General features: G+C 38.6%; 1 protein-coding gene across 8 annotated transcripts in view; it reads left to right on the top strand.

Annotated features, from left to right (window-relative positions):
• Positions 1-24,604, top strand: part of FOXP2 (forkhead box P2) — a 355,294-nt gene that overhangs the window by 13,852 nt on the left and 316,838 nt on the right. For all 8 annotated transcript variants that reach the window (XM_064142097.1, XM_064142103.1, XM_064142102.1 and 5 more), the window contains exon 2: positions 16,948-17,031. The gene's annotated coding sequence lies outside the window, so the exon portion shown is untranslated. The remainder of the gene's footprint in view (positions 1-16,947; positions 17,032-24,604) is intronic.

The following is a 24,604-nucleotide window of genomic DNA, read 5'->3' as shown; positions in this document are numbered from 1 at the left end:
GGTTTCCACTAGATACACCAGTTGCAGAAGTGAGAACACACTGAGTTTCTTGTTTTAGTGAGAGAAATATGAGAGACTTATTTTGCTACTGTGAGGAAAGAATGGATGGAAATATGCAGGCAAGACTGTGTGGTTGGAGTATCCTGCCTACTCCCCTTGAAGACCTAGATTAAACTTTTGAGTTCTACTGATTTCACAGCACGTGTGCAGTGATAGTCCTTGGAATAAAACAGATCACAGGAAAAAATAAAGGGAGTGTAAAAGTTAGTGGAGTTACAGTTCACCTGCTTGAAAGTTTTGTGATTTGGAAAAAATCAGCTTTTATATCTGTGCAAGTGATGCATCAAAATACCTAAACAAATATTGTATGAAACACATGGCAAAAGAGCATAGTTTTCTAGCACAGCAACTCTGAAATCTCTGAGTTTCTGTACAAAAGGCTGACTGATCTGTAATTGTCTGGATCTTCCTACTTGTCTGTCCTGAAGATGGGAGTGACACTGGCTTTCTTCCAGTCGTCAGGCACCTCTCCTGTGCTCCATGAATTTTCAGGAATTATGGAGAGAGGCTCAGCAACAATATCAGCCAGATATTTCAGCACTCATAGAACCCAGAATCATAGAATAAACCAGGTTGGAAGAGACCTCCAGGATCATCCAGTCCAACCTAGCACCCAGCCCTATCCAGTCAACAGACCATGGCACTAAGTGCCTCATCCAGGCTTTTCTTGAACACCTCCAGGGATGGTGACTCCACCACCTCCCTGGGCAGCCCATTCCAATGCCAATCACTCTCTCTGTGAAGAACTTCTTCCTAGCATCCAGCCTATACCTACCCTGGCACAACTTGAGACTGTGTCTCCTTGTTCTATTGCTGATTGCCTGGGAGAAGAGGCCACCCCCCACCTGGCTACAGCCTCCCTTCAGGTAGTTGTAGACAGCAATGAGGTCACCCTTGAGCCTCCTCTTTTCCAGGCTCTGCACACCCCCAGCTCCCTCAGACTCTCCTCATAGGGTTTGTGTTCCAGGCCCCTCACCAGCTTTGTTGCCCTTCTCTGGACATGCTCCAGCACCTCAACATCTTTCATGAATTGAGGGGCCCATGGATGCAACCCATCTGGGTCCATGAATTTGTGTTTTCAGCTGGCCTAACCCACACTGATGTGTCTCTCCTATCTGTCCCCTTCTGTCTCTTTTACTCTTTCCTTTCTAAGACTTATTTTTCTTTTTACCAGGGTAGAAAGACTGTGTTGGGATAATAATATTTCTAACTACTCTAAGGGATTTTGGAGTGTCCCAGGAACAGTTGCTGAAGACTGTCAAGTTCTTGTCTTCCATACTTTCTGTAGAAAACAATGGCTGCTGTCTTGCCAGTGAATGCACTACATGGGTTGGTGGATATTTGTGTTTGTGCTGCAATTTCATTCACTACTTGACAAATAGATGGTGATTTCCTTATAGAGTCATTTCCTGTAAAATACCCAAAAACCTATATGTAGGATGGTTCTTTCTATCATAGATGTAACTTCTTATTCCTTTATGTTGTCCATTTCTTTGAGTTTGTGTTGTCTTTGGGGACTCAGAGTGATTAAGGCATGAAATAGGCTTACTAGAAATTCACTATACTCTAATAATGGATATTTTTCCTTTTCTGTATGGAAAGTACAAGTCATGACCAATAAAGCACAAGTAAGAAGAAATAAAGGCTCTTCACATAAAGACTCTTCATATATGAAACTTGCTACTGGAAAATATCATATAATGAAGTACAATTACTAGGAGGACAAAATAATCTTTTCTTATCCATGCCAATATTCAGTCTGAATTTGTGTATTCACCTCATAATTTAGGACTGGAAGGGCTCTCCTGAGCCACTAAGTTTGATTTTTGTGTGTTTATTCTTTTACTGTCACAGCTGTAATACTGTATTTTTCTTTGAAATTCCTCTTAAAAATTATTGCAAATCATAATTTTATTTGCATAACCCTCTCTCTGTGGTCAGAAGTCCTGTGGCAGCTCTTATGAACATGTGGAGAAGTACATCCTAAAGCTTCATACCAATTTATCCAAATTCAGGAATAATTGTAGTTGGAAGTAAACTACAATTTTTACACTAAGACTTAGACTTATTTTCTTTCAAAGTAAGGGAAATTGAATACAGGATTCCTTTCAAATGTGGATTTAGGAAGTTCTGATGTAATTGCCAGTTTTTCATATAAGGGCATTGGTTGGCCAGTAACTTGTCCTCTGGTGTTCATAGCAGGCATAGATGTTTTTTATGGCTTAATTTTACTCTTTAGGATCTCTGAGATTATATGTGTATAACCAAGCAGAATGTATCCATGTTCATCATAGCCTAATCATGTTGCAAACTATGTCTGTTTTTTTTTTTTGAGAAACTCTTTATTTTTTTTCCTAGAGTGAAAAATTAATATAATATATTACTTTTAAAATGTTCTTACTCATCCAATTATTCTTTCTGTGCTTTTTACAAATAGGATGTGATGTTTTGAGTATGCTTCAGGCTTCAGTAGTTTGTATAACGTTCTATTTTCTGCAGCAAAAGCATGTCAAGGTGATCTCTGTGGGTGGTTAATGTTTTCTGGAGTTTATTCTTCAACCATGAAAATATGCAAAGCTGGAGAGCTTGGTGGTATGTTACATATTTAGGTATAAAATGTGTTTGTCAATTTTATCTTAATTAAAACTAACAGAAAAACTGACAAGTGTAGTAGTATATGCTGTTTGTTCCTGAGCTAACACAGCATTTGTAACTCTTGAGTTGTGTTTGTGGTTGTTCTGTTGAGCAATCCTCGTGATTGCTTAGATTGTAGTTTTGTGATGGTGTAGTGTTGAGATATCATATAAGCAGAATACTTTGAAATGTAGTGTGTTCAGAACTATAGAAAATCATAGAAGGGGGGAAATGTCTGTCAAAATTACTGAACCTTTTCATTTTTTCTTATTTGAAAGACTTCAGGTGTTATTTTGTTTTTCATATGCAAGTACTTTTGAAAACAAATATACCTGTAAAAAGCATGTGTAAACTTAATAACATTTGAACAGGGGCAATTATTAGACATCTGATTATTAAAGAATTGAAAAAAGGCAAAGCTGGATTGTTCTCACTACTGTTACAGTAGTAACAAGGAAAAACACCAAAGTTAAAATGGCAAATTATATCCATATACATGAAATGTATTTGAATATAGGGAAAGCTATTGAATGTTTCAATTAAATGCATAGGGTTTTTTCTTTCAAGATGAAAGCAGATATAAGAAAGTTAATTTTTACTAAGAAATAATAATAATATGACTGCATGCTGAGTGCTTGCTGATAGGATGTTTAACCATTGCTGCTTGCTTCTATCTTTGTTTCCTTTAGCCCATGTTTCTGGGAAATTGTATTTCTGCTGTTTGTATAACTTATAGGAGAAGTGAGTCTTTAGTTGTAAATGGGAACTCTGAATGGTTTTCAGGTATACCTTATTAAAGTTATCCTCTCTGATACAATGAAAAGGTACAAAAAGTATCTGCAGCAGAAATCTTTTTGTATTTCCCTTACCATTCTTGGCACTTTGATTTCCCTCATCAAAAGGCTGGAAAAGCCACTCGGAGTACCTCCAGGCTTAAAGTCTTTATTCTTGATGAGAAATTTGTTCATTTGGAATTTGGGCCGTTTGTGGAATCTGTGAATCACTTTGCACACCTGGGCATCATAAGAGATATCACACATGTTCTTCAGCAATAGGAAAGGAAGATCTTTACCTTGTGGAAAGAGTTAACTGGGCTGTACAAAAGCTGCAAGTATATCAAACCCTGAGAATAGATTTAAGCTCAGCTTTCTGAGAACATGACTTTCTCAAGGGGACATGGCCTTTGGAAGAATCAGAGTGAGCTAAGCACTAGGTCCAGCACGATACTTTTTGCGGCTCACTCTCTGCATAACCCTTTTGCTTTTCAAGATCTTAGGACAACTAAATCTTGTATCTTAGAAGAGACTTAGATTCAGCATTCTTGTCTCATTCCCTTTATCATGCTAGAGGTGGCATAGAAAATTTTCTGTAAGCATGCCTACTCTTCTGTTAGTGCTAGAGAGAGTGGGTGAAGTGCCTGTAGTCCTATATTGCTGGTCTTGGAACGACAGTAGTAGATCTTGATCCTTACACAGCTGTTACAGGTCCCTCAACTCTTAGTGCTACTCATTGATCTGAAAGTTACTGTAATGAAATAATTAATGTTACAGCAGCCCAGAAAACAGTTATTTTGTGTAAAACAGCTTCTGCTGTGAAGTGTACAGAGAATGTGCTCTCTTACCCTGTTCTTGCATTCAGACACTGCATTCCCAAGGTGAAACAAAGTAAGCTGTGTCTGATTTGAGGCAGCAGCCATTTGGCTTAATTGTGTTCCATTCGGTGGGTTAGTTGATCTTTCTGTGTTCTTTGTAATGGAGGTTATAAAGATGTTTAAAAAGAAAAGTGAAGTTCTGCTCTGGTTAGGAATTTGATCTTTGAATCTTGACTTATTTAATGCAATGGATGTGCTGGTGTGCTCACATTTTGTTACCCTTGACAACTCTTTTGGTAACTGTCTCATTCTTGTGAGAAGATCAGACATATCTCTTACTGATGGGAGAGCCACTGTTGCAGAACCCTGATTAGCTTGCCGCAGGAAACGTGGTCAAGGCCCCACATAGATCCGTGTGATCAAAGGCAATACCACATGGACTCCAGACAATTCAATATGAATTATGCCAGAGACCTTTATGGATCATTTCAGCTCTCAATATATCCCTCAGGGCACAAGGCACATGCCTACATGTTAGCATAATTAGTCAAGGACAACCCACTCCATCAGCATAAACCACACCTTGTTTTCCTCATTAACAAGGTGTCCGTTATCTATCCTTTCTGAGATAAGGTAGCCAGCACCTGGTGGTAACCAAGGTCAGCATCTGCCTGTTATTATCCTTCCTCACTTTGCATTCCCACAGCCCACCCTCTCTTCTGTCATATTAGTGGATTCCTCCATCCCATCTCTCTGTCCTGGAGGCAAAAGTTCCATTGAGGACTCATCCCAAGTTCATGTTTATAGTTATGCACTGCCCAGAAGGCACCTGCTGACTCACTGTAGAATACTCTGGCAGAAGACATGACTTCAGGAATTCTAATTTTACTAGATTAGTTGCTTCCCTTTGTGCTACAGCAACTTTATTTTCTGTAATATACAAAAATTTACCTCATTAGTCTCTCTCCATGCATCTCCAGACCACCTCTTTTTCAACAAAGCTAAGCATATTCCCATGCCATTTGGTGATGATGGATATTTTAATATATAGCAAAATATTTCCTATTGTGGAGGGCATGGTAGCAGTGACAGATTTTTGCTACTATATTATTTGGTTGTTTTTCCAGTTGTAGAATTCTAATGGTAGTCAAAAATGGACTAAATGGTGAGTCCATGTAACAACACAACTGATTTCAGAAATTCCCATATGCAGACATTTCTGATTTGTGTTGGGGGTTGTAAGATTTGGATTCTTTAACAAGATAATAGAAGCACCCTTTAAAGTTGAACCAGTGGGATGTATGCTGAAGTTACTTATGTGTAAATGGCAGTGAGCAATTCATTATTTGTACTGGCCATCTGAAGTGTTTTACATGATCTGCAGCTGGTGGATATTTCTATTCCATATAACTGGTGCTGATAAAGTAGTGTCACATGGAGCAGAGAAATTAACAGTAGAAAATACATCTTCTGCTTGCTTGGGTTTTTTTAAGGAAAAAATAATACTTTCAAATATTTATATATCTTGCATCTTTGGAAATGTTGAAACTGATAACTTCAGTTACTAAATGAAAGTGCAGTATTGTAGTCTTGCTTCATGCAATAACCATAATCAATTGAACAAGTCACCTGTTGCTGTATGATTGGCTTCTCATATAGAGGTGCACTCAGAGCACTGAATTTAAACTTGTGTTGGAGTTAACACTTAATATCAACCAAAATCCCTCTATTTTACACTTCAGTGGTTGAAAGAGAAAAGGTAGGATTAGCCATAGAAATTTTAGTCAGCTTTCACTGACTTAAGCAATGAAAGACTAAAAATATATTGCAAATATATATATGTATTTGTCCTGCATATTAGTGAACATGGTTTCAATATCTGTCTGGCATGTGAGAAGACACAGTTGAATTTATCAGCAAAATGTGTTTGTTTGCTTTGAGATTAGTATAGATATATTACCATGTATCTTGTATGAATTAGTTGGGCTACAGTTTCAGTAGGTCATGTAGAGAGTTTGGAATCAGAAAAGAGATTCATAAATTTGGTATAAAAGTGGATAAGATGTAAAAAGAGCAAAAAAATGTGGAATTCTTTGGTTGTGTCAGATGAGCTTTCAAATGTAAGAATTTACCTGAGTAGATTTACATGTTGATGTAATTAGAATCATAGAATCAACCAGATTGGATGAGACCTCCAAGATCATCCAGTCCAACCTAGCACCCAGCCCTAGCCAGTCAACTAGACCATGGCACTAAGTGCCTCATCCAGGCTTTTCTTCAACACCTCCAGGGACAGTGCCTCCACCACCTCCCTGGGCAGCCCATTCCAATGCCAATCACTCTCTCTGGCAAGAACTTCCTCCTAACATCCAGATTATACTTCCCCTGGCACAACTTGAGACTGTGTCCCCTTGTTCTGTTGCTGGTTCCCTGGGAGAAGAGGCCACCCCCCACCTGGCTGCAATGTCCCTTTGGGTAGTTGTAGACAGCAATGAGGTCACCCCTGAGCCTCCTCTTCTCCAGGCTAAACACCCCCAGCTCCCTCAGCCTCTCCTCATAGGGTTTGTGTTCCAGGCCCCTCATCAGCTTCGTTGCCCTTCTCTGGACACGTTCCAGCACCTCAACATCTCTCTTGAACTGAGGGGCCCAGCACTGGACACAGTATTCAAGGTGTCATCTGCAAACTTACTGATCCTGGACTCAATCCCCTCGTCCAGATCATCAAAAAAGATATTGAACAGGACTGGTCCCAGCACTGATCCTTGGGAAACACCACTAATGGCTGGCTGCCAACTGGATGTGGCACCATTTACCACCATTCTCTGGGCTCTGCCATTCAGCCAGTTCTTGATCCAGCACAGAATTATTACTGAATTCTTGCAAAAATAATATAGAACTTGCTGAACATAGTTCAGTTATTTTATACTTGACATCGTCAGTATGATTCTTTGTCCTGTGAATCTGAGATATCCTGAGAGGACTGGCAGATAGGATACAGGAGAGCTGCATCCTTCTGTAGTAACAGCTGTAGGCCAGATGGGATTACCTTGGACGACTCTGTGGACAACTGAGTAGAGGTTGGCATGTTTACTGGAGCTACCAAGAAAAAGAATATTCTCAGTTTTTTTACAGCAAACTGAAATGATCTTAGTTTTGTATTTATTTCTCCTTATAATGTATTTACCAGAATATGCCTATGCTTCCATCTCCACCGCCTAACAACATTGCATGAATCTCAGTTGTGGAATCCACAAATAAAGGAATTCTGAAAGTGCTCAGTTTTAGCTTTAAATCTGCTTTTCTGAAATCATTGGAAATTCACTGCTGCAGGATAGCAGTCCTGGGCTGCCCTGGAAATCTCTTAAATCTAATAACATTTCAGAAGACACATCTTACAGTGTTTATTGGAAACATCACATAAAATTAAACTTCCTTTTTTGTATTTCATTGAAAAGTTTCCATTTTTCTAAGGTACAATCATGAATTTCCTTAAGTACTCCTGTTAATTTCCAGTTCTTCTCCATCTGTGTTCCCTTTTTTCCCCCCCTTTCTCCTGCTTTCGTTGCTTAACTCTTCAGCTGCTTGTGTTTTTCCTGTTATGATTGCACAAGACTTTGGATAAGGGCAGGTGGAAAAGCTACTGCTGAATAACATCTGAAGTGCATCTGCTGTGGTGCTGGCAGACCATCTGCATGTGTTAAATAACTGCTTACAGCTTACTTGATCTTTTTCGTTTACCATTCTGGAATTATGTTTGTCCTTGTGCTTACACGGTCACATGTGCACCCAGAGTTATCCCAAAGCAGTTGCAGTCTACAGCTCAGGATGCCCAGCAGTAATATACTCATGTTTTCCTTCTTTTCCCCTTCCACCAGGCACATACCCTAGTTACCACAGCTTGCTTTCATTGTCCTCTTTTGCTTTTGGCACTTGACTTCTGTTACCATTTGTTGTGTTTTCATCTCTCAGTTTTGAGCAGAGATATTTTCCACTTACCTTGTTAAATTTGCTTGTGAAACAGAAGGTCTGTTGGTTTTACTGAGAAGGTTTGCTGCCTGTGTCAGTAGCTGTTTGGTGCATTGAGACTGAGATCAGATCTACATGATGTCTTATGGAGAAGTTTCAGCTGTTGTAACAGCATTTGTGTTCTTTATAGAAACAATCTGTGAGTATAACACCTTAGATTTTAGTAATTTCTGGTTTATATTTAATGAGCTAGAAGTTTGAAAAAACTTTGTTGTTGGGATGCTGTAATGTACATTGCAGTACTATAGGAGAGGCTTTTGGAGCATGCAGTATTGGAGACCACATATCTATGTCTATATATGTATAGGTATCAGTAGGAGGTTTCTACATGCTGTCACTTTCTAATTTCACAGTTTAGGGTTATTAATCTTCAGAACATATACACTAATTAACCCTACGAGGAGAGGCTGAGGGAGCTGGGGTTGTTTAGCCTACAGAAGAGGAGGCTCAGGGGGGATCTCATTGCTGTCTACAACTACCTGAAGAGAGGTTGTGGCCAGGTGGGGGGTGGCCTCTTCTCCCAGGCAACCACCAATAGAACAAAGGGACACAGTCTCAAGTTGTGCCAGGGGAACTGTAGGCTGGATGTTAGGAGGAAGTTCTTCACAGAGAGAGTGATTGGCATTGGAATGGGCTGCCCAGGGAGGTGGTGGAGGCACCGTCCCTGGAGGTGTTCAAGAAAAGACTGGATGAGGCACTTAGTGCCATGGTCTAGTTGACTGGCTAGGGCTGGGTGCTAGGTTGGCCTGGATGATCTTGGAGGTCTCTTCCAACTTGGTTGATTCTATGAGTCTAATTTTTCCACAATGTTACAGTGCATAAATGTCCCTCAAAATATCAGCAAAGTGTCCACAGTAGTACAGGAGGTAAGTGGGGGTCGCTTACCTTTGGCCAGCCACTGGTTCTTCTGTTCCTCCTTGACAGGACAGTGGAGAAAAAGTAAGCTTTTGAGTTAAAATAAAGACAGGGAGATTCATTACCACTTTTATGACTTTCTGGCCTAGGGGGGGGGAAATGTTGCTAACTAGTGAGAAATTAGGAAAATTAAAGCCTTGTTGCTTTCTGGAAGCACCTCACCTTCTTCACTGATCTTGATGCTTGTTGGGCTGTTTCTCACACTTTTCCTCACTTCTCCTTGGTTTGTCTGGTGGTTTTGCTCTTTCTTAAATCTCTGTTCCCAAGGAACCACCCTGTTGGTGGTCACTTGGAGCCATCTGGAGACAGCTATGTAATGTATGGGGCATCCTTGGCCTTTCCTCACAGAGGTCACCTCACAATCCCAGCTGCCAGCACTTTGCCAGAAGCACCTAGTACAGTAAACAGTCTGTTGTACTCTTGTGGGAGAGTTATCCATGACTGAAAGGAAAAGAAAGGGCTGACTGTGAACAACATGCCGTGTTTTTCTAGATTTTTGAGCGAAATAAGAAATCAAGATCATAGAATGGCTTGAGTTGGAAGGGACCTTAAAGATCATCTAGTTTCAACTTTGCTGCTGTGGCTGTTTGAGCTGATCCTCTAGCTCAGACATAGGGGAGAGATGAACATTCCAGGGATAGGCCACATAAATGGCAACAATAGATAAATTAATATAATTTCATTGGAGCATCAAGAACTTAATGTCTAGAAGCACAGCTTGTTCTCCCCCTTCTCCCGCTGGCTTCTGCTGCTTCAGCTTCGCCTATCTTCCCCGGCTGCTGTTTTGGCTACTGCTGCTTCGCTGCCGCTTGACCCCTCCCCCATCTCCCTTAAGGTTATTGTATTGTTTTTTTCCCTTCCTTCCTTCTCTAGTTATTATCTCTCCTTACGTTGTTATACTTATACTATAAGAAAATACAATTTCATCTTTTCCTGACTTTTCAAAAGAAGGGGTTTTGTGTTGTGAATTTTCTTCCCGGGGGAGGGATCAGCCCAAATCCGGAACAGGATTTCTCTTTCCCCCAACCTGGGACAGCTGCTATGGGCAGGGACACCTCTCACTAGACCAGATTGCTTAAAGCAACATCCAGGACAGTTTTAAACACTTCCAGGGATGAGGTGTCCACAACTTTTCTGGGTAACCCATTCCAGTGTCTCACCACTTCTTCTTCCTAATGTCTAATATAAATCTGCCATGGTTTAGTTTGAAACCTTTGCCCCTTGTCCTGTCAGCACATACCCGAATAAATAGTGTCTCTCTAGCTTTCTGTAGGCCCTCTTTGGGTATTAGAATGCTGCTATAAGGTCTCTACAAAGCTGCCTTTTCTCTCAGCCAAAGAGACCAAACTTGCTCAGCTTGTCCTTGTAGGAGGAGTGCTCCAGCCCTCTGATCATCTTTGAGCCTCTCCTCTGGACCCTGATATGGGTAACCAGCAGAACAAGATTTATACTTGTCTTTACTGATGTTCTTACTCTATAATGATTAGCTGATAATAGTCAGTGACTTCAGTTACAATTACTGTTAACACAAGCATTTATGCTGATTGGGAACAGGAAGGTTGACAAAAGCTTCTTTCTGAAATATTCTTTTTTCTTAATGGAAGAACCTGTCTTGCTGATGAGATACAAAGTGTTAGCAAGGTTCTCTGTTTCTCAGGTTCCTTTAAGGATTGGTTCAGAACACAGTTTATGTTTACATCCTCTGTCTTTCTTGGTTTTGTGTTCCTTGGCCACTGCTAAAGAGGAGCATGGCTTCTTTAGCAAACTTCCAAATGGATCTGATAAGGAAAAGCAGTCATTATCTGATATTTTTTGAGGGGGAAAAAAAACCCCAAAACCTGAATCTTTGAGCTTACCCAGTAACCTGAAGTGTGGTCCATATGAAAACATAACATTACTGAAGACTTGATTCTATATTTGTGTCTGCCAAGTAGCAGAATAGTTTGAAGGGCGAGTGTTCATCAATGGATGATGGATGTTTGTGTGGCTGATGTCTTTAGTGAACCAGGTGCTGCTTTATGCAGTTTGGACTATAGAACCTTCTACTGTGAGTGAATGAATATGTGATATAGTGCATGCATCATGGCAGAAGGGTAAGGTGCTCATTAAATTTCTCTATTATTGATTTATAGATCTATATGTGCATCTCCTTAGACCATATATACACTCTTATAAGATAATGCTTTTTAAAACTGAGACTTCTACCTTCTCACCTGGTAGCATTCTTGAATCCCTTCTAATCATCACATCAGGAAAATGGGAAAAACAAATGATAACTCTGGAAATAATTTTAAAATTGGCAATACTGTTGCGTTTGTGGTGTTGCAGATCAAACTACTGGGGACTAGTTAATTACTTTCATTTTGACTTGTTTCACCCTCAGTTGCTGTAGACTGCTGCTCTTTATTATGATAAAACTCAACAGGTGGGAAGTTGTGCTTCTCTGAGCTATCTTAAAATAAACAACATGTTTTCAGAAGAAGTGCAGATATGCATGAAGATAAAGTAAGGCACCGTATCTAAGCATGTTGGATAATTTGTTTAGGAATCTCCATGAATATCATTGATACCAGGCACACTTGTAAGATTTGTCAGCATTGGTTATCTACCGTGTAAGAGCAAGTCAAGCAAGTTAGACCTGCATCAGGGTAGTTTAGTCTGTGTACCAAACTATTCAGACAATGCTGCTGTGGAAGTTTCAAAGGACAAGGCTGAGGAGGGATGATTTTACCTTTGCTGCAGACTTCCCCTTTATTTGGGCTGTCTCCATTTTCTCCAGCATGCCTTGAGAAGTACAAGTAATCTGTGTCCTATTAGTGTTTAGGATAGGCAAGACCTAAATGAAACATTCTGCACCGACCCCTGGCCACATGCCTTTTGGAGACACATCAGTTACATGGTGAATGGGACATAGCAGAAGTAGATGATGTATTTAGTCCCTGTCAACCTTTTATTTTTTGCTCTTAATTTTTCTTTTTGTCACCAAGCAACTTCCAAATAATAACTTGAATGCTTTTCTGCTAATTTTATTGTTCTCCCTGACCTATTTCTTTCCATAGTTGCAGGTTGTCTTGATTAAGGTTTTGATCAGCAAATTTCATGTTGTGAAAATTCAAGATTTATTTTGATAGCCTAGAATATAATGTGAAATCTCATCTGTAGAGGTATTTATTTAAAAATTTGGACAAGATATATTTAGGAAAGGATGACAAACATTCAGGAATTCATTATTTTCTCTGTGGCTAGGGCAAAAAAAGGCTATATTTACTACCACAGTACTTGTGTTTGGATTTGCTGGTAACATTACAACATTTATCTGTCTTCATTTATCTAAGTAGTAATCTAGATTAGCATGTAAAAATTAGCTATATGAGATCACAGTAGTATGAAGGTCTTTTCATGGGCTCATTTAACTTTGGGATGATTATGTAACATGGCTACTAATTTATTTTGCATGTTTGTGTTAATTATAATGGATTTGGTAGTGCACATTTGGTTACAAGCATCTGAGTGTTCCTCTGTCACCGAAATTCTCTAGCTCAGTACTTGGATTTAGGAAGAACTGTAGGTGTTGGTTCAGTGTTAGTTGGGTAGTTTGAATAATGTTCTCTAAAAATACTGATTTGTAGTGTAAATTAATGTCCTGAAGTAGTTTAGGTACATGGTCCATTAAGTAACTTTATTTTTGTTTCATATGTTTTGGAAGGTACATGTTCTAGATTGTAAATTCTGTGTTTTCAAATAAAATTTGGGATGTCTCAGAAGTGCTGTTATAAATTGAGACTGGTTTTGTCTTTCAAGTGAGTGAGGGCTATACAATGAATACCAATGAATGTATACACCTTTAAAACAGTAGTCAGTCTCTCTAGTGAGTAACTCTTGCTTTACTGAGGTTAGTTATGTCTTCAGCCCAGTCAGATTCAAGACAAGTGCATCAAAAGAAATATGCTTTGCCAAGAGATCCAGTGGCATCCTGGCCTGCATCAGGAATGGTGTGATCAGCAGGAGCAGGGAGGTCATTCTGCCCCTGTACTCTGCACTGGTTAGACCACACCTTGAGTACTGTGTTCAGTTCTGGGCCCCCCAGTTTAGGAGGGACATTGAGATGCTTGAGCATGTCCAGAGAAGGGCGACGAGGCTGGTGAGAGGCCTTGAGCACAAGCCCTATGGGGAGAGGCTGAGGGAGCTGGGATTGTTTAGCCTGGAGAAGAGGAGGCTCAGAGGAGACCTCATTGCTGTCTACAACTACCTGAAGGGAGGTTGTGGCCAGGAGGAGGTTGCTCTCTTCTCTCAGGTTGCCAGCACCAGAACAAGAGGACACAGCCTCAAGCTGTGCCAGGGGAGATTTAGGCTTGAGGTGAGGAGAAAGTTCTTCACTGAGAGAGTCATTGGACATTGGAATGGGCTGCCCGGGGAGGTGGTGGAGTCGCCGTCCCTGGGGCTGTTCAAGGCAGGATTGGACGTGGCACTTGGTGCCATGGTCTAGCCTTGAGCTCTGTGGTAAAGGGTTGGACTTGATGATCTATGAGGTATCTTCCAACCTTGCTCATACTGTGATAGTGTGAAAAGACACTTATATAGGTTACCCTCAAGCATGTTGAATGCTTTGAGTAGTGCTCCTGTTGGAGGATTTTATAGAAATACCTGCTTAAAGCAGTGCTGTGGAGCTTGAACATTTTTGCTATAGAAAAATGTGAACAATTAAGTTGTTTGCGAAATCAAACTGCCGGAGTTGCTTGAATTTTCATCCCCTACAACTGTATATAGAGGAAATTCTGTTTAATATGCTTTTGAGGCTTTGATTGGCAAGTTTTGTGAATTTGATTGTGAACTTTTAAGATCCAGATCAAAATCAGATGGAATTGTTACATAATAAAGAACAGCAACACCACAAAATCTCTGTAAGCACTGTCAGTATAGGATAGGTAAATGGTGATATTAAAGATATAGCTGCTGTGGTCCAATAGAATGAAGTTCCTGGCTCAGTTGGAAGGGAGGTACCTGGAACACAAGCCCTGAGAGGAGAGGCAGAGGGAGCTGGGGTTGTTTAGCCTGGAGAAGAGGAGGCTCAGGGGTGACGTCATTGCTGTCTACAACTACCTGAAGGGAGGCTGTAGCCAGGTGGGTGTTGGTCTCTACTCCAGGCGACCACCAACAGAACAAGGAAACACAGTTTCAAGTTGTGCCAAGAGAGACATAGGCTGGATGTTAGGAGGAAGTTCTTCCCAGAGAGAGTGATTGGCATTGGAATGGGCTGCCCAGGGAGGTGGTGGAGGCACTGTCCCTGGAGGTGTTCAAGAAAAACCTGCATGAGGCACTTAGTGCCATGGTCTAGTTGACTGGCTAGGGCTGGGTGCTAGGTTGAACTGGATGATCTTGGAGGTCTCTTCCAACCTGGTTGATTCTATGATTCTAAGGTAGAGAAATGTTACTGTTAAACTGAAATAACTAGAATATTTCAGGTCTGGATTTTAGAATGCAAGCAGAACCTCAAATTGATACGGTTATCAAAAGTAGTATTTTTAAAAGACCTTTTTTAAAAGGTCTTTGTCAGATCAACCACACGAGAATGTAGCAGAAATGGAAAATAGGTCAAAAGATTAAATTTCTAAAGGCAAAGATTTGTACTGTTAAAAAGAAAGTTGAGAGATAAGGCCTGCCATCTGCCTGTGACCTGCCACATCTATTGTGTGCTGTCCTGCTCACTTTCAATATCCCTTATTGATTTCTGAAAAACTGTAGAATTCCCAATAGTTCAAAAAGAACAACATATACATTTTAACCATGAAGACTAATATGTGGTTTTCATATTAATAATGGTTATGACGAAATGTTGTAATTGTAAATTTCTGCTAAGAATGCTGTACCTCACCATTATAGGTCATGTTTTGATGTGATATTTCATGTATCGTAACTATCTTGACTTTCTGAGCTGGAGCAAAATCTGGTATTTAACAGTATCTGATGTTTAATACGATTCAAGCAAAAAAAATTGTTGGGTTTTGTTTTTTTTTTCCATAAAGGAATACAGAAGAAAAACCACATCACATTTGTTTGATATGTACATATTAACATCTGGCAACAAAGACCTATTGTAGAAGAAATAATGCTTAGGTGTATTTCTATCTAAACTTCAAGTGCCCAGGAAACTTCAGAGACTCAGGGGCACAGCTACACCTGCAGTCTCTTAAAGGAAAATAGGATAGCAAGGTGAATGATTCTCAATTTGTTGGACATTTCCATTCTAGATCTAGGTCACCACATGACCATCAAGCAAAGTTTTATTGACACATGTATTTTACTTTCCAACAACTTTTAAGAAACTGCCACCTGCCTTCACCTTCTCATATTTGCCTTAGGATCCTTTACCTGTTTTTAACATTTGCTTCTTTTTTTCTCTTTGTATTAAAAGCTCATAAGATTTCCTTCTCATTTCCCAGTGCTGTCCTACTGTGCAGAGGTTTCATGTCGTGTTTATTCCTCCAGCCTGTCATTCTTTGCTCTTCCTTCTTCACTTGCTGTACTACAGAGGCTGCCAGGTAGCTTTCAGTTTTCTAGGAACTTCGACCTTCCCAGCAGGTTTTGTTACACTCTACAAACAAAGGAAGAAGTTAGAACTGCAGCTCTTTTAAATGTCCAAACATCTTGTAACAAAGTGTGTATTACTAATGCCAGTTGGAACACAGATTTTTTTAAATTTGTCTTTCTTTTTTTGTAACTGTGGGAAAGCAGTCTTTTTTTGTATAAAACTGTACATTCATTTCACTTTTTAGTCTGGTATCTGACCTTGTCAGCAAGAGAGAATTGCCAAGAGGCACCACTGAGAGGCTGGTAGGATCGACTTCAGAAGTAGCAGAGTTTCAGGCGTTTAAGACTATGTCTATATTAATAAATTAAAGGAGGCTTGGAAATATTTCCAGCTCTGTGTTGCAGTTTTGGTCTTTGCAGACTAATGCTGTTCCAGAAAATTCTCTGATATTTATTTGGCCACCTCTTTCACAAGGTTTGCATGCAACCCCTCTATTTCAGAGCATATACATATCAATATATTACCAGAGAGGTAGGATTATCAGCGCCAGTTGATTTCAGCCAAGAGAAATGTGCTCAGGCATAGATGTAATCTAAATGTCCTTTTAATGAACCTTCATGATCTTTCTTTGTCCAGCCTTCTCTCTTCAATTTAGTCTTGGAGTCTCAGCTCCAAAGAATTTTTCTCCTTTTAACTTGTCCTTTTTTTCCTTCCTAAAATGTATAGAAACTTACATTTCATTGGCAAACTTCTGTTGCTTGCATCAGATGACTCCACAAAATTACTGGTAGTGATACTGTGTCAGTTCTGTCTGTCACAAACGACTTCAGGGAAGCTTCCCACTTACATACCTTTAGGTACTTTCCAATAACAAAAATAGAGTTTCAAAAAAAAGGTAAGACTAGATTTTGAGTGATGCCTTAAGGATATGTTCCTGTACTACAAGGCAGAAACTTGATGAACAACTACATTTAAGCTGACTGCTTAAGAAAATATTTGTCTTTCAACTTGCTTAGTCTTTCAATCAAAATGTTTGTTAAAATAAAAGAATTTAAAATTATTGCTTTTTTGTTTTCCAAATACTTACGAATCAGTTTGTGCACAACAGGAACTAATATGAGGGTTTCATAAAGCTGAATTCTGTTGTTTTCATTAAATGTCTAAATCAGACCTTTTGTCTTTCTCCTCTTAGGATGGTGGTACTGGAATTGCTTTTGGACGTCACTTCTCTTCAAGGTTGAAGTTAAAAGGTCTTTTTGAGGCTTAGAAGAAGCAGGTGAGTACTGCTCAAGCATCACTAATCTTTGAGTATAATTTGTTGCAATATTCTGTTGCTGTTATTGCTTACTAGTCTGTACTCAAATACCTAATCTCTACTTTGCTGACACACTGAGACCACGTAGAAGAGACTATTTAAGACACACAGAGATTCCCTATGTGCTCGTTCAGTGCCTGGCACAAAAATAAATAGACAACATGGTTCTGCCACCAAGGTCTCTGAACTCTGGAATGAAGTATTACAGTGTAATTTTGCTGTATTAGGTATATGGTAATTGAGCCAATCTGGTTACAAAATTCCTTTAGACTGTCATTGTATAAATATCTTCTGTGACCAATACAGTTTTAAAAGGCAAGGTCAGATAGTAGTGAATCTCTGAATTTGGACAAGAATGATCTGTATTTCATTGGTAGGCAGGAATATTCAATGCTGTCAAGGACCTTGAGTTGAAATCTGATTTGAATTGCTTTGTGTCTTAACAATCTGAACCTGGCTGCGGCTAAATGCTGTCAGTGGTTACAGTACCACTCTGGGGCTTAGTATGCCTACACTGAATACCTTGCTTTGCTCCAGAGCTTAACATCTATCTTGAATGAACCACATACAACTGGATGCCAGGTTTTTTTTTACCTGAGGTCTGGAAAGGGATATTCTCAAGGAGTTAGTGTACAATGAGACCTTAGCAAGCCACTCGCATCTGTTTCAGTTTCTTTACAACAAAGAATTAGTATACAACTTGAGTGTTGAAATTTTGTTCAGAATTCTCCTTTCCTACAGGAGTAGAAAATTCCATAGAGAGCATTTCTCTAATTTGTCAAATTCAAAATGTTAGGAAATATTTTAATACGTTAACTGCAAACTATCTCTGACTGGTGCCTGATGCTAAATCTTCTAGATGTGGATTTCAGCAAGGTATAGCAAACTGACTCACTGTAATAGGAACTGGACCCAACTAACTATACACTACTGTTTCCAGAGTATGCCACATGCTGCTAAGGTATTATGAAATATTCAGATATACCTGTATATGCTGAATAATATTGATGTGTTCATCTTTGTGAGTTGATTGCTCAGAAAGAAAAGAATTAGTGACTCCAAAGAAGTTATTGATGATGAGAGAAATTGCTGCTGAAACTGTTTATAACAAGTGGAAGCAGAAACCATTTTAACCTAATTCAAAGCAGTGTAAAACCAGACCATCCTGGTGTGCATTTCACTGCAAGTGTCTTTACCTACTGGGTAATAAGAAAGGAAAATTCTTTTCTTCCTATTTAACTGCACTTTCTACAAAGAACTTGAGGCACTAGCCTAAGGGGTACAGTATGAACATGGTGAAACCATTAAAAGAAGAGAAGATACAGCATTAGCTTCAGCAGTACTATAAATCAAAGGATATGTGGCACTATACAGGGAAACCATAGATGTTACAGGCAACACTTGTGTGTTAACAAATAGTAATATATTTGCAAAATGTTGTTTTCTGCATTGGGTAATGTAAGAAGAAACAAATAAAAAGATCAGTTTCTTTGCTTTCTAAGTAGCAATGAAACTGTGACTGGATTTTAATCATATTGATAGGCATGTCTGGATGGTCTAAGTTGTCTGTAGTAACAGTAGAGGGTTTCTTCGTAGTTGTCTGTAGTAATACTAGAGAGTTTCTTTGTAGTGTTATTATTTTGGAGGACTGCTGGGTTTGATAGAAACTGTGTAGTAATTCAGTCTGGTGAGCCAACAAGAGATATTTGTTTTGTAAAGTTTTTTTTTTTTCCTGGAAATTTACTCTGTTCTGCACCAAATAATGTCAGAAATGCAGAAATACTGACTTGTGCATCTATTCTATTTTGGCAGTATCATTTTATTAAATTCCAGTAAGTCTGGAACTTAAGTCATATGGAGGAACACAATCATTATCCTGTTTCCTCCATTATTTTCTTCCATAACTTTCATTTAAATACAATCTATAAAAATAGTTTCTGTAAAGTAACCCAAAATCTCTTTGGCCTTTTAGCACTTACAGCATATGGAAATAGAGAGTGAATGTTTTTGTGATCCATGAGGAAATACTAGTAAATTCTAAATCCTTGTTCTTCAGTATGTCATTTAGAGTTGATAGTTTTTTATGGCAGGACACATTGTGCACTGATTGAAAACTCAAATTCAGTCATAAAGTTAGTGATAGAAATACATTGGGGGGGGGGAAAAAGCATGACTACATATTTAATTAACAGAGAAAAATCTGGTTGCTTTCTGTTGTCTTTCAATGGATGTGAGTGTGGAGTTATGGGCTTTGTTCTCAGTCTGGTTTCCACCAACAAGAATCTGAAGCACAAACAGTACTTTATATTTAATAGAAGAGTATTGGAACAGAGACACTATTTGTTGTAGAATTTCTTTCTAGGGTTATAGCAAGTAGCTGTAATTGACTGACTTGGGGGAATGTGAAGACAACTTTTGTCAAAATGTAATTTACATTGATAGAATTGAATTTGCAGTCTGGAACTTTGAGGTAGCAAGTTTTCACTATGATATACAAAATATCAAACTATGGACTTAAACTGTCCATCTTTCAATTCAGTTGATCATTAAGTAGAGTCTTAATAGTCTGATTTGCTGGGAAGAGCACTAAGCAGCAATAGAACAAGAGGACACAGTCTCAAGTTGTGCCAAGGGAAAGTATAGGCTGGAAATTAGGAGGAAGTTCTTTACAGAGAGAGTGATTGGCATTGGAATGGGCTGCCCAGGGAGGTGGTGGAGTCACCATCCCTGGAGGTGTTCAAGAAAAGCCTGGCTGAGGCACTTAGTGCCATGGTCTAGTTGACTGGCTAGGGCTGGGTGCTAGGTTGGACTGGCTGATCTTGGAGGTCTCTTCCAACCTGGTTGATTCTATAATTCTATTATAATAATCTACTTTTTACTGTCCATATGTAAATTTACATCACTGTGTTCTTTGGGAGATATTTTCCTGGTGCCTAGGATGTTGCCCCACATTTGTCAGAATTAGTCTAGTCCTTAATGATACTGTCTTCAGAAACTAGTTATTGCTCAAACAAACTGATTGTTTTAATGAAAAGCTAGAAGAAATCTTTTGTTTTTTTCAATTAATAATATGAAATGGAGAGAAGTAGTGTGCAGCTTAATTTTGTGACTTTTTTCCTGCGTGACATGAAAGAGAGGAGGTGAGAACTTTTGCTTTTTAACTGCACTGAATACAGGTTTCTAAATGTGGCCTGCTTGGCAACAGAGGACCATTACTGCAGTTGTCATGTAAAATAAAGTTGGAGTCTGAAGCTCCCTTTTAGCTGTCAGCTTTATTAAGGAGCTACTGGTGTGTTGAGCTAGGCACATGCATTATATAAGCAGTGTATGGTAGTGTCTAGGGAGAATTTTCTCTCTTCACTGCTGCTTTATTAGGTCTTGCTCACTCATTCACTGCTGCCCTGTCTTACTCCAGCTTACTGGCTGTAGCTCACAGCGCAGTAAGTCTAATGTAGATTGACGCCTTTGCCAGAGGACTGATTGAAACTTGTGTCTCATAGTTGCTAATGCTCAGTCAACCATTTTATTGAAGATAAAGTAAATAAAATAGATTGCCATATGAGAAATCAAATGGAATAATTTGACAAGTTTAAGCCCACGAAAAAGCCAAAGCATTGAAACAGATAAGAATATTCTTTATGCACTAGCATAGCAGGGAAAGATGTCTGCTGGGATGATTTTAAACTGTTAATGGCTTATACCAAAACTATAGTTGTTGAAAATATTATCATCATTTCCAATAGAATTTTCCACTGGTGTTTAAATTGTACTTCTTTCAAACAGAGGTTGGTGTTTGTTTACGTTGTGTTTTGTTTCTCAGAGTAATGATTTTACTTTCTTACTGCTTTTGATTCTTTAAGAGACTGATGGATAATTCATCTCTTAAAATTTAATTTAAAGAAAATAATAGAATTTAACTGAGGATAAGTTTATTATTTGAGAGAATTCTGTGAAATAATGCAAACTGTCTTGTAATATGCAGTTATAAACACATAAAAGTAACAAGTAAAGTTGTTTAAGCCCTGACACTTATAAAAGTATGTGCGATACTTTTATATTAAAATACTAACTGCTAGAACTATTGCCACAGACTGTGCAGAATAATAGTCAACAAACCCCAAATACTCTTCACAAAACTTCTGGTTTTTAACTATAGAGAGGAGTGTAATGTGTTAACTTTCTGAAGTAAGATGTAATAAGTAGCTTAGGATGACACAGATAATATATACTACTTTTTTATCTGGATAACAATGAGTTTTGTACTATTTAGCCACACTGGTGAGTTCCATCTTACTAGTTGGACCACTTCTTCAAGAAAGCAAGTCCACCTGTGTTTTAGTTCAGTGTAATAAAGTATATTAAACTCACTTAGAGCTAATAAAGAAAATATCAATTCAAATAGAAAAGAAGTTTAAATAACAAATATATTCATTTTGTGATTTCCTTGAACAATTATTTTTTTATTTGGTGTTGGATATCAATTTTATATTTCAAATTTAAGAAATTTATTGTGCCAGATTGCCCTGTTGGTACTTAATGATGGGTTGCTCTTGAGATCTCAGGAATATTGGGTTTGAAATAAATTATGAATGAGCTCTTTGAAAATGGCTTGCAGGAGTGAGTTGACAGACTGGAAAAAACATTAAAAAATTGGATTTCCAGATGAACTATTAGCCAGAATACACATCTAGTTGTGTTGATGTGTGCTGTGTCAGGGCTGATGCTGGTCAAATCACATTCCAATATGATTTGAATAAATCTAAGAAATGTGAATGATACTCTCAGCTTTTTCCATCCTGGATATATTTTTAAGAGGGAAAACTACTCTGTTGTGCTTATATTGCAGAGCACTGGCACCAGCTGTGCTCTGGAGAGGTCTTCTCTCTTTTCTGTTGTTGCCATACTGATGACTGTGTGTGTCTGGCCAAACTCTTAATGCTCTCACAGCAGTAACAGACTTTAAAATTTCAAGACTTAAAAAGGAAAACTTAGTGACTGTGATGCTAGAAGGACCCTCCTGAAGAAAGTCTCTTATTCATTCTATGGTGCTCTTTCTTGTGTACAACAGGATGAAAAGCGATCAACAGCTTTATCTTTCTCAGGGACGGACTAGAGAAAGAGAGAACTCTGTCACAAATCCATATTTTAGCCTTCTCCTTTTCTGCTTTCTAAGAAAGGAATTTCTTAGAAAGTGCTGTCTTTTGCAGGAAGTAACAGAGAACATGAATTTTAATTACATACATACAATTGCCTTGTTTTTTTTTCTACTTGTCTCAAGATCCAAGACACAGAATAACTGCTTATTTATAAGTTGTGAAGTCTCTTCTCTCTCCTAAGTTTTTCTAGTTAAATTGGAAAGCCATTAAGCATTAATGCAGTTTTTGGAAGAAAATACTGAGACCAGTGAGAGCTCCAACATAGATCGATTTACACAGCATAAAAGCTATTTTTATCAAGAGAAAATAAAGCATCGGTTGTAGCTTACTTCAGTTTTCTGTACAACTTAAGGAAATCAAGTATGTTTTCTCGTGTTTCTCAGAACAAATTGCTTGCTTTCAGCGTGCTTGCTTATTTGACCATATCTGAAATAATTCTGAACAGATTAATTTCATGTTAAAATCCTTATTAAAAAAAACAAACCCAAAATAAAGGTAGGCAACAAAACAAGCCAGTTATAGAAGTAATAACAGAGAAGCAGCAGAGAGGCTAGAGAGAAAAAAATGCAGCTCCAAGCTCCCCAGCAGAAGTGCCCTATCTATGTTTGGATTCTTGTTCTTACACATCTCAGTAAGCAAATGAGTGAAGTAGACATCATCACTGCTTTTTCTTTCACAGCCTGTAATCTAATCCTTCTCACCAAAACATAGCTAGGCTCAAACTAGCACAATATGGAAGAAATAACAGCAGGTCTAATTCCTGAAAATAAATGGAATCTTAAAAATGGAATAGAAATTTGATTCCTTTGAGAGTTAAACTCCCTATGAAACTCATTTTAAATGAGTTTTCTGTTTGTAAGTGGCGCTTGTTAGTGGTCTTGGAGTGACTTCTTCTCTAGAAAATGCATTCTGAAATCTAGCAAAGAGGAAGGTAATTTCTCGTGGGCACTGTCATCATGTAACTGAACAAAGATGCTTTGTAAAAATGGGAACTCAGAATTTTTAATGTAGTCTGTAAAACAGCTATTCAGTGTCTATTGTTGTCAGTTATAGCCTACAGGAGGTAAGCTTTTGTCTTCTAAAGGAGCAAACTAGGTCACATGTTGTTTCCTGTGATGGTTCTGGTCTTGCATCCAAACATGCCTGTATGAAGATTGGGTAAATTACAGTATCACAGTATCACCAAGGTTGGAAGAGACCTCATAGATCATCAAGTCCAACCCTTTACCACAGATCTCAAGGCTAGACCATGGCACCAAGTGCCACGTCCAATCCTGCTTTGAACTGCCCCAGGGACGGCGACTCCACCACCTCCCCGGGCAGCCCATTCCAGTGTCCAATGACTCTCTCAGTGAAGAACTTTCTCCTTACCTCGAGCCTAAATTTCCCCTGGCACAGCCTGAGGCTGTGTCCTCTCGTTCTGGTGCTGGCCACCTGAGAGAAGAGAGCAACCTCCTCCTGGCCACAACCTCCCCTCAGGTAGTTGTAGACAGCAATAAGGTCACCCCTGAGCCTCCTCTTCTCCAGGCTAACCAATCCCAGCTCCCTCAGCCTCTCCTTGTATATGCATGCTGTTTTCATGTTCATGGAAGAGCTTTTGTCAGGCACTATAGAGATGATTCCAGGTGGAATTACAACAGACCCAGTGAAGATTTTGCAAAAGAAAACATCAGGCTTTTAATTTTTGGCTGCAAAGGTATAGCTGCTTGCTATGGTTTAAAGAATATACAGTGGCTTTGAGAGAACCTGTAGGACGTGATATGTTAACATATATAACATAAAAATTTAATTCTAGTATCTAGGTACTTAAGTTAAACATATTTTTAAATGTAACTACACTAGTGGGAAATGGACTGTAACTTTAACTTTAATTGGGTATTGTTATAACTGAATTGTGTGTTCTTTATAAGCCAACAATACATAATACAATTGTGTTGGTGAATATTTAACTTTCTTCCTTTCAAGATAGAAACTTACATGACCACGTGCCATTAGTTTTTCACCTTTTTCCCTTCTGTTTGTTGTATTTTCTTGATAAATACAGTTCTTTAAAAATTTAGTAAAGAATTAAAACAATAACACATACAAAATTTCTACTCAACTCAGTCAAAAGCTTTTACTTCAGTTTTAAGTAGATGGGGTTTTTTCCCCTCAAATTTGATTGTTGCTACTTGTTTAATGATACTAGTTTGGAAATTTGTAGTTGCATCATTGTCTTGTCAGACATTATAAACTGAAGTTTTGCTTCAGATCAGTTTCTCTATGCTGGGGAAGTGCACTAAATGAATAAAATAATTCTTTTTATTAATAAGGATGATAATTTGAACTGAATTAATGAAATACTTCAAGGTGTGTCTTAGGACAGAATCACTTTGTGT

Source organism: Pogoniulus pusillus, chromosome 4 (genome assembly GCF_015220805.1).
Source record: "Pogoniulus pusillus isolate bPogPus1 chromosome 4, bPogPus1.pri, whole genome shotgun sequence".
Classification (NCBI taxonomy): Eukaryota; Metazoa; Chordata; class Aves; order Piciformes; family Lybiidae; genus Pogoniulus; species Pogoniulus pusillus.
The sequence above is the reverse complement of the archived record's forward strand: the minus strand, read 5'-3'. Positions and strand labels throughout refer to the sequence as shown.